Raw genomic sequence first — 15,050 nt, forward strand, 5'->3', positions numbered from 1 at the left:
ATAGAATCACTGTGGAAAGCTGTTTGGGACCAATTCCACAAACTAAGCAGCAACACAGTAACAAGTTATGTGGGAGTGGGTTCGGTATAGGGGTAGGGAAACTTTTCTGTATTTACACAGATGGAAGGAACTAAAATCGATTGTGGAGGAAAAAAAATAGTAACAGAGCATTAAAACATATGGGAATATTCTGAAAACTGGAAAAAGACAAAACCAGATTAAGTATAGCGAAGGAAGGATAAAGCTACATGAAGCACAGTAATAAGACATCAAGATGTAAATAAGACCAATAAGAAAACTGGATGAGATTAAAATGAAGACAGGAATAGAAATAAATAATAATACAATAACAGTGTGAAATGCATGTTGGTATGTAGGTATGAGTGAAGCAGGCAGCAGTTGTAAATGGGTTGGGCATGGTCAGTATCTTGCCTTTTTGTTATGATGCACTGTAAAGCCTGTCACACAGCTGAAAAGGTAAGAAGAGACAGTGCTGCCAATGTACTACCAATTCACACGGGTCCATACTGTACCCTATAGCAAACAAAAAGTGAGATACCAACTGACCTGAATTAGGAGTTAACATAAGACTAATTTCAATTAAAATCAGTGGCTTAACAGAAAGGTTCATTTTCTTCTACCATAAAACAAAGAATGAAAATAGTCATCTACAAGCATCATGGCAGTAAAAATATTCCTCAGTATGGATGTATTTATGTGTGACATAATGTGGAATTCACAAATTGATTTAGTAACTGATTTGAAGTTTTATTTTTCCCAGAGCATTTTAATGCACTGGAGGCCACTGACGCCAATAATTTTTGGACTGGTTGCATACCAGTCTCTGCCCACCAGGTCTGTTGGGTGCTATGAAGGTCACAACTGTTGCTGTGGCAGAACACTGACATTTCCTTGAAAGTGAAGGTTTCATTCTTATTTTTGCCCTCACTAGTTTCAACACTATCTGATTTTTAACAATTAAAATCTTAATTTCAATATAAGATTAATAAAAGCCAGTTGTCATGTCATTCCCTTTTTTCATTTATTATTAATACAACAACATACCAGTCATCGTACAGAGCAATAAGTTAAGTCTTCATGAATTTCCTTCTTTTCCTTGTAGTACATTTACTAAATTTAGCATATGCTGCTCTATTTAAAAGGTTTAATTTCACATATTCGTAAGAAAAAAAATCCTTCAGCCTGTAGTGCAGAATTGCTCACTGAACAGCTAGCTAATTAATGCATCAAAACCCATTTGTGACACATCAGGAGGGTAACAAGTTGTGTACCTGGGATTCTATCTGCTTTATAGTTTGCTTCTCAGTTGGTCTTACTAGGATGATTAGGGTGTGTGCATCCTGTATGTGGATGCACGAGGAGTTGGCTGTGGTCCGCGAACAGCTTGAGGTGCTTCTGGCTACAATCGGTCAGCTTCAGACTGCTGCCTTAGGGTACAGTGGTAGTGGAGAATCTGGTGTGTTGTATGGGACACCTCAGGTGTCACTTGTTCTGCCCATGGGCTCTGCTAACCAGGCACCTCATAATGTACATGATGCGGTGGATTCACCCTCACCACAGGGTGAGTATAGGGAGGTAATGCATTTGCATCAATCAAGGCAGAGAGCCAATGAGGAGACCGATCGCTTGGCCTCACCCATTCGCCCTTTAAGTAAATATGTGGCTGCTGCTTCAGTAGGATATGGGCAGGCCCACAGGAGGAGGGGTTTACTAGTTATTGGGAACTCCAAAATTAGGTGTGTTGTGGAGCCCCTTAGACAGACACTGTTCAGGGCTGGAAAGAAAGACAATGTGCATTCGGTAGTGTCTCGGTGAGCCTCATCCAAGATGTGGAGGCAGCTCTGCCTGCAGCTATCGAGCATGCAGGGTGCAGTAGTCTGCAAGTTGTGGCTCACATTGGTACCAATGATTTCTGTCGCCATACTCAGTTCATACAGGTGAACAGGGGGGAGGGGGGGAAGGAGGGGGGGAAGGAGGGGGAGGAGGAGGGAGAGGAGGAGGAGGAGGAAGTAGTGGTGGTGGTGAAGACTGCTAGCCTTGGTGTGGGGTGCAGGCACAGCTCGCAATTTGCAGCATTGTTCCCAGCGGTGATTGGGTCCTTTGGTTTGGAGCCGAGTGGAGGGTCTCAACCAAAGGCTTCGTTGATTCTGTGATTGTCTTGACTGCAGATTTCTAGACTTGCATTATCTGGTGGGGATTTGTAAGACTCCCTTTGTCAGGTCAGCGGGTGGTCTACATGAAGGAAGCAGCTACTCAGGTAGCAGAGTGCTTATGAAGTGCACATGAGGTTTTTTTTGACTAGACAGTAGTTTGAAGTACTCTGAAGAACACTCCCCAGTCAATACGCAGCAAAGGATGTCAGACCACTTTAGGTCTAAAGAAACTTCGACTGTCAAAATTTTATCAGTAAACTGTCAAAGAATTCATAACAAAATTTCTTGAATTTCCTGCCCAACAGGAAAGCTCTCATGCTCAAAGTATTCTTGAGACCAACAGCTCACTGCAACCTAAAGTGGAAAGATCTGAGAGATTTAGAAAGTCAGGGAACATATGTCATAAAGACGGATTAGACTCCAAGGCAGGGGGAGTGTTCACTGCAGCTGACAAAAATATTACCTCTATTGAGGTTGAAGTGGAATGCGACAGTGAAGTTATCTGGTCCCGTGTAACAGACGGATGTTTTTAGTGGTGACCCGATTCCACTGTGACAGTTCTTAAATCTTCAAAGAAAGACCACAGTCAGTTGCGCATAAATTCCCAGACCATGCAATACTAGTTGGAGGTGACTTTCACCTATTGAGTATAGACTGGTATATCTATGGATTCATTGTTGAGGGTACTGACAGACAGTTGGCCAAAATAATTTTGAAAACATTTTCTGAAAACTCTTTTGAGCAGTTAGCTTGGCAGCCCATACGCAATGGAAATATCTTAGATCTTGTTGCTACAAACATGCCAGATCTTACTGACAATATCAGTATCGAAATGGGGATTAGCAATCATAACTAGCAATTAACCATAGTTATGAAAGATATTACATCAAGTAAGAAGGCTAGGAGAGTGTTTCTTGTAGATAAGAGTAGATAAGCAGTTGTTAGCATCTCACTTTGCCAGTGAATTAACGTCACTTAGTTCCAGTAAGATGCAAGTAGAGGAGTTACAGGTAAAGTTTAAACAGATTGTAAATCATGGTCTGGAGAGTTATGCACCTTGTAAGTGGATAAAGGATGGAAAAGCCTCTCCATGGTTTAACAATGAAATTTGGAAGATGCTGTGGATGCAGAGGTTATTGCACCCTCAGTTCGAAAGAGACCGCAAAAATGACAACAACAAAAGGTTAATAGAGATTCGTATGTTTGCGAAAAGATCTATGCGCAAAGCATACAACAACTACCACCGTGATACCTTAGCAAAAGATCTTGCAGAGAACCTGAGAAAATTCTGGTCGTATGTAAAATCCCTAAGTGCGTCTTATGCTTCTGCTCAGTCCCTTGTTGAACAGTCGGGTGTGGCAGTTGAAGACAGCAAAATGAAAGCTGAAGTTTTAAATTTCATATCCAAGAAATCATTCACGCAGCAAAATCATACAAATATACAGTCATATAACCATCGGACAGGCTCCTGGCACAGAGAAACAACTGAAAGATTTAAAAGCAAATAAGGCACTAGGTCCGGATGTACTCCCAATTTGGTTTTACAAAGAATACTCCACAGCATTATCCCTTATTTAGCTTGCATTTATTGCGAATCTCTCATCCAGCACAAAGTCCCAAGTGGCAGAAGGGTAAAGGAACACGCCTGCAAAATTACAGATGAATATCAGTAACTTCAGTTTGTTGCAGAATCCTTGAACATATTCCCAGTCTGAATATAATAAATTTTCTTGAGACTGAGAAGATAATGTCCACAAATCAGATTGAGAGAGCATTGCTCGTGTGAAACTCAGATCAACCTTTTCTCACATGATATACGTACTGTGAACTACATATGAAGGGCAACAGGCAGAGTCCATAGATTTCTAGAACACATTTGACACGGTGCCCCACTGCAGGCTCTGAATGAAGGTACAAGCATATGGAATAAGTTGACAGATATGTGAATCGCTCGAAAACTTCTTAAGTAATAGAACCCAGTATCAGGGACAATGGTATCATCAGGAGTGCTCCAGGTACGTGTGATAAGATCACTGTTGTTCTCTATATACAGATAAATGATTTAGAGGACAGGATGGGCAGAAATCTGGGGTTGTTTGCTGATGATGCTGTGGTGCATGGTACTGTACTAATTAAAAGTTATCAACTGAAAACTTCACTATTATACGAGATAGGAAATTTAGAATGAGCTGAGCGGAATAATCTGAAGCAGTGACACCACTCACCGGAAAGCACTCATTCCATTATCTGTGAGAAGATATTTTGATTCACTGGAAAATAATTCAATTAAAATATATACGTACTTAAAGTTTGGAACCAGGCACATTACGAGGTGTGGCTAGAAAAAAACCGGACTAGTACTGGTGAAACAATAAAACGAATGCAATAAGGCTGAAAGTCGTGTGGCCTGTCACGTGACTCTCGCTCCGCCTACTGCTCGAGTTTCATCTGCCTCCTGCACTCAGTCTGCCCGTGGCGTCTGTTTTAAGTAGTTGACGTTTTGTCTGTGCGTCGGAAAATGTTGAGTGTACAGAAAGAACAGCGTGTTAACATCAAATTTTGTTTCAAACTAGGAAAATCTGCAAGTGAAACGTTTGTAATGTTACAACAAGTGTACGGCGATGATTGTTTATCGCGAACACAAATGTTTGAGTGGTTTAAACGATTTAAAGAAGGCCGCGAAGACACCAGTGATGACACTCGCACTGGCAGACCATTGTCAGCAAAAACTGATGCAAACATTGAAAAAATCGGTAAACTTGTTCGACAAGATCGCCGTTTAACAATCAGAGCAGTGTCTGAGTTAACAGGAGTTGACTTGTTGTCTTGTCGAACAAATTTACCGATTTTTTTCGATGTTTGCATCAGTTTTTGCTGACAATGGTCTGCCAGTGCGAGTGTCATCACTGGTGTCTTCGCGGCCATCTTTAAATCGTTTAAACCACTCAAACACTTGTGTTCGCGATAAACAACCATCGCTGTACACTTGTTGTAACATTACAAACGTTTCACTTGCAGATTTTCCTAGTTTGAAACAAAATTTGATGTTAACACGCTGTTCTTTCTGTACACTCAACATTTTCCGACGCACAGACAAAACGTCAACTACTTAAAACAGATGCCACGGGCAGACTGAGTGCAGGAGGCAGATGAAACTCGAGCAGTAGGCGGAGCGAGAGTCACGTGACAGGCCACGCGACTTTCAGCCTTATTGCATTCGTTTTATTGTTTCACCAGTACTAGTCCGGTTTTTTTCTAGCCACACCTTGTATTATCTTTTGTGTCATAATATCTGTTTACTTCTGAAGTTCACCTGTGTATTATCATAGACATTATTTTTGTGGACTGAATGGCATCCTTTATTAATATGTAAAGTAAGTAATTAAAAACTTAATAAAATTAACATAAGGCATTATACATTTAAATATGACTGTCAAACTTTTAGCTGGGGTGTTCCTAACATGGATGAATAAAGTGGTTGCATCCATTTTTCTAATGTAATAATCCACAACATATTTCATAAACCCAATTTTGGTCTGAGTGACCATCCAAAGTAGTAAAACTTAACCTAGTCATTTTCAAATAATTACAAGATTCCGAAAGCAGCAAAAATCCTTACACCACCCTTTATAAGACCAATCCTATCCAAAGTAGTCAGTCAGTGGCAATCTCTCACATGATTAACCTATCTGCATTCATATTATCAAAAGTCAGTCCACCTAACATCTTCATTAACATCTTTCTTTTCTTTTTCTACAGCCTTTGCAGTGACATGCATTATCTTTAACTTTTTGGAAACATTCAGTAGGCAGCATATGGGTTGTGTAATTGTGTCAACATTATGAAAGACAGTGTACATGGGTTACATTCCTGGAAACTGGATGTATCAAACTGTAAGCACCAGGAATACTGTGGTTATGTTAATATGTCACTCTTCATCTGATGAAATGCTCTGTGTTTACATCAACACTGTCACACTACCGTTTCAGACTGTGGGTTATTTTTACCAGTAATAAACATTTATCAAAGATCTGAGAGTGGTCATCAATTTGACTTCAAGGAATAAATACTCAAAATCAATTATAGTATTTATTTTGGCATACATTACAGGACAACTTTCCACAGAATTGGTGTTCACTAATAGTGCGATCTTCTGTCAATGAGAGAGCAAATGCAGAATACAAAGTTGCAGCTAAGCAATGTCCACGGATGGTTGTCACAGCAACTGGAAACTGTGTCACAAACAAAATTTAGTTTCTGTGTCATTATCAAAAAATAGGAAATGAAAGTCTCTAGCCATTTGTGAGTAGATGGCTTCAAGCAATTCTTTTTGTGCTACACAGTTCTGTTTCTTTTCTTTCTAATCAGATTTTTTCAAGATTCTAAATAATACATGATCACAATAATATCTTTGTAGTATTTGCTTTCAATTCAGCACATTAAGGTCATAAATGCATTTTTCTTTATAGTAGCATACACACAGTGAGCAATATGTGGAACTGTAACATAAGAATGATAAGGACAGGACATGAACAACTGACTTTTGCCTTTGTTGATCTATATTGTTAACTGTTCACAAACTGTGCTCTGAGTTGTTGCTTCAGATCATGATACGTGTTTGTATTACATCTGAACATTCTATCATATAATTATCATTAATTATTTTGATAAAAACTTTAATTTTTTTATCACTTACCTGCAGCAGTAAAGGTTCACTATTCACTGTCAACATTTTTAGTTGTTGGTATTAATGTACGGGGACTATAAACAGAAAGCAGGAATGACGTGACAGCTAGCTTATATTCATCTTACATTTAAAATAACATTTTAATTGTTATGTCTACCACAGTTTTGAAACTAGAAGAGGTGACAAAAAGAATGAAATCTTCACCTCTCAAGAAAACGATCAGTGTTACGCCCACCAAACAGTAGTCACTTTCCTGGCACCTGGCAGGGCCAATGGGTGAACTCTGTCACACAGCCGGTACGAGAATGGTTGGCCTCAGTGGCATCTAGTACTTCGTAATAAAGGGTGTAAAACAGGATCACACTAGTCCAGCCCATCAACACAGAAATGCTGTTATTACTAGACCAAATGGTTAGTGGTTTTTGTTTTACTTAAATGTTTGACAGTTGGAAACAATAGGAAAAATTATATGGATCTTAGTGCAGCTAGAAAGACTACCTTAATACACAACTTATTTCTCATATAGACATAAAATCATGTTAATACTGAGAAACAAATATGCTTTCAGTTTTTGTCTTATCCCTGTCTGGAGATGCAATTTTCAGCTCCTCAGTGACTCACTGAACATCCCTCAGAAAAGTCTAATACATTCGAACTGTGGCATCTCAACTCTTGTTTGTATTATCTCCATTCACTAATACTACTTTGACACGCGTGTAGAAATGCAAGTGTCAGTTGTGAAAAGCTTAAAATGCTGTAGGAGGGACAAATAAAATTGCAGATCAGTTACTAAATCCATTTACAACTCGACATCATGTCATACAAAAATGTGCACATCAGGAGCAATGTTTTTACTGGCTGTGATTCTTGTGAATTGCTCTTTTCCTTCCTTGTTTTATGGTGTAGACATATAGTTGTAAACATATAGTACGTCTCTCCTTTCCTGTTATGCTGTGTGACACTTTACAGTTCAGCATATCAAAAGGCAAGGGATCTTGCAACTTATGCCACTGAATATGTGAGACTATATGTCTGGTGCAGGCAGGAGCAGGAAAATACAATGATGGTGAAGAGAAGTGGTGAGATTAGTTTGAAGATCCAGAAATAAACATATCAGTCTTAGCATGCGGAGGTGATAGTTGCTTTTGTGGTGCGTGTGTGTGTGTGTGTGTGTGTGTGTGTGTGTGTGTGTGTGTGAGGGGGGGCGGGGTGCACGCGCGCTCGTGCGCCGTCACATATCTCTTTTGTGTATCCGGAGGTGGACTCTCTCAAAAAATTTAATTTAGTATTACATAAACGTCAATCAAAAATAAATATAAAATTAGACTTTATTACAAATCATATAACACTGCTCACTGATTACATAAACATTGTATTGGATTTCTCAAATTTAAAGAACTTTTCTATGAATTATATAACATAGAATGCATTATTAATCATGTAAAAACAAAACCAGGAAGACATAACTTGAACAAATCAGACTACATTCCAAATTTTTCTGCCTTAAAAATTAAGTAAGACAATAATACAATTATTACACAAAATTTTCTTCTTCTTACTTTCAAATAACACGTTATTATCTCTTAGGAATCTTTATTACTTCCAAGCAAGTTAAAAGATTTCAGTGCTAGTTCTATTTCACACACTTCTGTACTACAGAAAAATTCATCAGATCATAATGTGGGTCACATTTTCTTCTTATATTATGGTTGAGGTACATTTGATTGTGAGAAAGTTATGATTGGAGAGAGAGAATGCTTGGTTGTGGTCAATGTCCCCACTTTCTTAAAAAGGGTAAGACAGGAGATTCCTCGGGTGACGAGACACATGTAACTCTTTAATAATCTCATTTTGGGTGTAGACATTTTTCATTGCCCATTAACTGCCTTAGAAAACATTCACAAATCCACAAGTAAATGAAAATATTTCATTCATATTAGGAATTATTCTGATGGCAAGTGTTTCAGAGCACATACTTTTAATTTTCTAAATTAGGAGCATGTGCAACTCCCAATTTTGCTACAATCAACACAACACATCACTATTATCCACCTATACTATACAGCTTTATAATGGCATCCCCTTGGGGATAATATTCTGGAGGAGAAATTCTTTCCCTTTTGGATTTCTCAGTTGGTGAATACTGAGGAGGAGGTCACCAGAAAAACATTTCAATTTTGTAATGGAGGGAAGTTGGAGGGGAGGGGGCAGGGGTAACATTATAAAGGAAGAACAATTTTTGACAACAGCATGCAGAGCCAAATGGATGTAGATTGCAGCAGTTATACGAAAACAAAAAGATCTGTACAGAAAAGACAAACAAGAAGAGGTGTACCAAATAAGTCTTGGCCTTCAAAGTAACCACTGTTAGCTACAACACACTTCTGACATCAGTTGTAGAGCTGTTGGAAACTGTCAACAAATTTTCTTGTGCAATCGCTCAAAGCACTGTGGTCACACACCGTTGCATATCTGTGGCATAGCAGGTGATGAGGCCTGGTGCTACCAATAAGATCCTGAGACAGAGTGACAGTCCGTGGCACAATGTTTGTTGTCTTCCCCACCTCCCAAAAAGAGTCTTCCGTCAAAATCCAAGATTAAAGGATGTCGATTGCTTTTTTCAAAAGCAAAGTCTTGATCTATCATGAATTTCTATCTGAGGGAGGTGAGGGAAATGTCTGTCGTTCAGTCTCTGGATCGTACTGGTAGCACCCGGTCTCACCTCCTGTAATGATGTGATAAATCCAACAACGAATGAACACGTTACTTAAAACTATTCCACAAGAAGTGTTTATGAACAGTTTTCAATAGCTTTACAATTAGTGTCACAAATGTGTTGTAGCTAATGGTGATTACTTTGTAACTCTCATTTTCTTTATTTTCTGAGACCATTCATCGAACTTTTTGGATGTACCTTGTATATTTCGGAGTATAATAGCACACTGTAATGCATAATGGTGATAGGTTTTCATTATCATGTTCTTGTGTTTAAAAAGATGGTTTATGCCACCTTACCTTATGTAAACTGCCTTTCAAAAGAGCTGCCCTGTCTTTCATTTTCTTGTACTTCTCAACAAATCCTTCAATCTGCCACTAGAACAAAACAAGAAAGAAAATTGTTGTGAACAAAACCACAGGAATTTGCCCAAGTATTCTATCTATAGTAAAATTAACTTGAGGAAGCTGCTTGGTCCAAAACTACTTGTAACCACCTGTCAAAAGCCCAAATAGCCATCTTTCACAGTGAGGACATGCATGGAGAGTGTCAGTGAGGTTCCAGAAGGTACCAGCAGGGATGTGGACCCACTCCAGATCCACTATCGTGGCCAAGTGTGCTATGTTTCACAGCCGAGGGCCAAAGATTCGTGGCAAAAACACTATCAAAGTAGTCACCACATATTCTCAACCGGGTTTTGAATTCAGCATTAGGATAGAGGAGGGGGCAGGGAGGGGGTAGGGGGAGGCAGGGGAGCATGAGCACAGTGAACTCCCTCTGGTGCTCGTGGTACCACACACTTACACTACGAAGTGTGTGACATACTCCATTGTTCTGCTGGTAGACGCTATCTTGCCAAGGGAAAATAAATTGCACGTATGAGTGGATGTGGTCCCCAAGGATTGATGCTTACTTGTGTTGAACGACTGTGCCTTCCAGAATGTGAAATCACCCAGGGGAGACCACAAAAATATTCGCAACACCATAAACCCCTTCCACCGGCCTGAACCCTTCAACAATTGTTGCAGTGCCATACATGCCAAAAGCCGTCTGTCTGATGGAGCATAAAACACGATTCATTTGAAAAGGCCATCTTTTGCCACTCAGTGGCATGCAAATTCCTGCCTTTCTCGATGATGGACAGCAGCCAGAATACGTGCATGAACCACACCATTGTTGCAGAGGCCCATATGCATCAACATTTGTTGAACGGTCATTGAGGAGACACGGTTGGTAGCCCCTTGGTTCATCTGGCCGGTCAGTTGCTCAACAGTTGCATATTCATTCACCCACACATATCTTTGCACCACAGTTGCCTGCATGACGGTTTTGGATGGCACTAATTCGCCATGCACAGTATACTTTCACCATGGTGGCATGTAAACAGTTTACAATCTTAGCCTTTTTGGAAATGCTTCTACACTTGGCCCAAAAACCAATGATGTCCGATAAATAGCTCTGTTTCAGCATTATGATAACATCTGCACTCTTTTCTGCATCACCCTTCGACCCACTTTATATATACTCCAATGCTAATGCTGGCATCTGCCGTCTGTGAGCGGTTACTGCATGTTGATGTAAAACATAGGCAGCGCTCACATTAATGTGACTGAACTGTGTATAAAATTACAAAGAGACAGATGGGGTGGGCAGTACTTACCTTTAGAAGGTGGAATTTCAAGTACTGCTGATGGACACTTGTAAGTGTATGGGGTGACTATATATATATATATATATATTCGAATTCATTAGTTTCCTGATGTCTGAGGGACCTCTTCCAATCATCCCCAAGCTATTAATCTTTCCTCCTTGGGGAACAAACAAAGTTATGAGATATCTCCCTTCCTCATTCCCCCTCATTTTGTGTGTGACAATCAGCAGCACTGGCAATTTCACCTCCTAAATATAAGTAGTGGTCGGCCATAGTGTATCACTGGAATTATATATTTTTCTGCTAGCAAAAATTACACCCCATACAGAATTGCAGTCATATAACATTAGATATAATTTTTATTTACCAAGCAGCTGTAGATACAGGCATACACAGTGAAGTATAACAGCGCCATTTTTCAGGTTCTTTCCAATGAAGAAAGTACAGAAGTAGGAATAGTAACTGAAATTAAATGGAAAGAATGAAAGGAAAAACAAGTGCTCTTACTGAGTTGTTCACCTCCTCCTTGCTCCAGGAACTCTTGAGAACTTTTTCTATTTAATCTCAGTATGCATTGTTTCATCCAACCTCTCTTCTCTTTTCAAATAAGGAAAATCCAGGATGGAATATAACAATATTATGGAAATAAAAGTCACCACTCGCCGTATGGCTGAGTCACAGATAGGCACAACAGAAAGACTGTCACAAATAAGAAGCTTCCGGCCAGTAAGGCCTTACTGGCCAAACCTTCTTGTTTGTGACAGGCTTTTAGTTGTGGCTATCTATGACTGAGCATCTCTGCTTTGTAGTGAGTGGTAACTTTCCTTTTCATAATATTGCTACTTTCTTCTCTTTTGGCAGATTAATATAACCCCAGTTTCAAAAAAAAAATTATGTTTTCCTTGACTAGGTTTTCCTCGTCTGTGTTAATGTCTTCCTTGATGCTTGGTAAGCAGTTTCTATCAATATTTGATATAACACTTATATGTTTGCCAACATAGGAGATTGCAAAATACAGGGTGTACATAAAGTCTAGGAACAGTTTCAATTATTTATTGCACAGAAACCAAACACTGTACAGATATCACACATATGTCATTTCGAAGAGAAACACTGAAAGTTTTTTTTTTCCCCTATGTTTAGAACCAAGTATGGTAAGAAGCCAACAACAAGAAAGGCCATGTACCACCGGCACAACAAATTCGTTATGACAGGTAACTTGTGCCTGATGACGAGAAGCGGACATCCTAGTGTGAGTGCAGTGAATGTGGAGCACTTACAAGAGATATTCATAAGGAATCCTAGGAAATCAGCGCATCGTGCACCCTGTGAACTGGAAATGACTCCAATGACAGTGTGGAAAGTCCTGCTACAGAAGCTGTCTATGAAACCATTAAAATTGGAGCTAGTGCAGAACCTCAATGGCAACGACAAAGACAAGCATTCTGAGATTTATTCACAGTTGTAACAAGTGAATGGGGTGGGTATGGCATTGTTGAACACTTCATTTTTAGCAACCAAGTAACTTTTCACAGTACTGTGAAAGTGAACAGGCACAACTGTCGAATCTACGGTACGAAGCATCAACACAAATGCAGTGAATTTGAACGTATTCCCCAAACACAGGTGCCAATGCTAAGGAAAAGGTAATGTGGGTTAGAGGGCAGAAGGAAGAAGTAGTAAACCAGTTCATTCAGAAACTCGGATATATTAAGTGGGACTGTATATATAACTGTCAAGTGGGAATAAATAAAACTGAAACTGCTTTTAAGAGCTTCATTAAAAATTATTTAGATTTGTGGTATTCTTGTTCTCCTCTTATAAAAATCAATCTTAAAAGCCAACCTATAAAGAAAAACATTAAGTGGTACACAGATAAACTTACCAATATGAGGGAAAATATGTTATCATTGTACCACTTGTATAAAAATTCTCATAAAGATGGAACGGAGCAGAAAGAGGATTTGTACAAAGCATATCTTGAATGTAAGAGAACCTATAGAACTAAGCTTAGAATGGCAAAAAGAACACCATACAAAAGATACATTGAAGGGGCTCCTAATAAGTGCAAAGCTGCATGGAATGCTGTTGCACAAGAGCATTGCAGGAATGATGAACATCGCGTAGCTCTTGACCCGGATAAAGTTAATCATATTTTCATGGACTGTAAGTTATATTAGGAACAAAATTGAAACAACAACCACCAATGCAAGTCATCTACTTAAGCAACAACAACCTGCAAACAATACATTTACATGGAGGACAATCGCACCCACTGAGATTACAAAGGTAGTGGCAAAGTTCTCAAACTCCAAGAGCATGGACTGCTCTTGGTTGTCCAATTACATAATTAAAAAAACAGTGCATATAATTAGTGAACCATTGGCCTTTCTGTTTAATAGGTGTCGAAAGTTTGGAGTCCATCCTACAACTCTAAAAATATCGAAAGTTATCCCAGTGTATAAAAAAGGGGACAAAAATGATCTCAAAAATTACCGACCAGTTTCAATAGTTCCCATTTTCTTGAAAATACTTGAATCTCTTATTTATAACCAACTGAACCACTACTTTGAGTCGCATAACTTACTCCCTAATAGTCAATTTGGCTTCCGCAAGGGAAAAAATACCACCACTGCTGTTCTTTCAATTGTGAATGAAGTAATAACAACCTTTGAGAATAAAAATAAAGCCTCACTTCTTTTATGTGATTTAAGTAAGGCATTAGACTGGATTTCTCACGATATCTTAAGTGCTAAACTCAAATTCTATGGCATACAAGATTCTGCATTGGCAGTAATTGAATCATACCTAAAAATTGGAAGCAGTTTGCCTATGTCAGAAACAGAGACCCACAGTTGCTAGAAGTTAAGACAGGAGTCCCACAAGGTTCTGTCCTTAAGCCCTTCTTTTTTATAACTGCAGTCAATGATTTACCTCATTGTATCCTCACTTTTGTTATTTGGTTATGCTGACGCCACAACTTTGCTTGCTCGGCATGAGAACATATCAGTTCTGCAAGATATGATGCAAGATGACATGGAAGCAGCACTAAATTGGTTCTCACCAAATACACTGCTTTGCAATCCTTATAAAAACCAACAGATTACACAGGGATTGTCAAAAGAGGTATAGGTGAAAGCAGTTAAAATTCTAGGAATTCATGTAGACTAAGTTAATGTGGGAAACACACATCAACCATACCTGCACAAAATTGTCTCGAGTTACGTATTTAATGTGGAAACAGAGGAGCCTGGTCACAAAAGAATATTTAAGAGTTATTTATTTTGGACTCTTTCAGTCACAGTATAATGAATTCTACTCTGCTTTTGTAAATGATGAAAGTCTATGTGAATGCAGCTTGCCGCTAACTTGGTGTAATGTTTTGTCTGTACGGAAGTGTATCTGTCGCCTTTATTGCTCTTTCCCTCTCACACATAAATCGGTACAATAAAGTCAGGGCTTCGTGTTTTCTAGTTAGGCTGATCCGTGAAAAGACAGAGAAACAATTATGCTAATGGAGGATTCTCTCTCTCTCTCTCTCTCTCTCTCTCTCTCTCTCTCTCTCCCTCTGTCCTTTATCTGTGTACAGTTTAAATATATTATTTACGTGAAATCAGCCTAGTAGAATCTCTGATGGAGCCCTTCGTCTTAATATTCAGTGGCTGGCTTGCTAGGAAAGATCTTTACATTTGTTATTATTATTAAGCGCTGCATTCAGTTGGGAAAATCGATCATTTGAACAATTCGTTCAGTTTACGACAGATCTATAATTTCAGATGTGGGCGAAGCCTTTTTGGACGATTTCAAGAAACTCAGAGATTG

At 39.0% G+C, this 15,050-nt stretch overlaps 1 protein-coding gene across 5 annotated transcripts in view; it reads right to left on the bottom strand.

Moving 5' to 3' along the window:
• The window catches only part of LOC126426993 (uncharacterized), a 229,065-nt gene that overhangs the window by 179,163 nt on the left and 34,852 nt on the right, over positions 1 to 15,050 (bottom strand). For 4 of the 5 annotated variants that reach the window (XR_007576477.1, XR_007576478.1, XR_007576476.1 and 1 more), the window contains exons 2-3: positions 9,877 to 9,954; positions 6,871 to 6,935 (exon numbers count right to left, since the gene is read on the bottom strand). The gene's annotated coding sequence lies outside the window, so the exon portion shown is untranslated. The remainder of the gene's footprint in view (positions 1 to 6,870; positions 6,936 to 9,876; positions 9,955 to 15,050) is intronic. The other variant, XR_007576475.1, reaches the window with a different exon arrangement.

Source organism: Schistocerca serialis, chromosome 11 (genome assembly GCF_023864345.2).
Source record: "Schistocerca serialis cubense isolate TAMUIC-IGC-003099 chromosome 11, iqSchSeri2.2, whole genome shotgun sequence".
Classification (NCBI taxonomy): Eukaryota; Metazoa; Arthropoda; class Insecta; order Orthoptera; family Acrididae; genus Schistocerca; species Schistocerca serialis.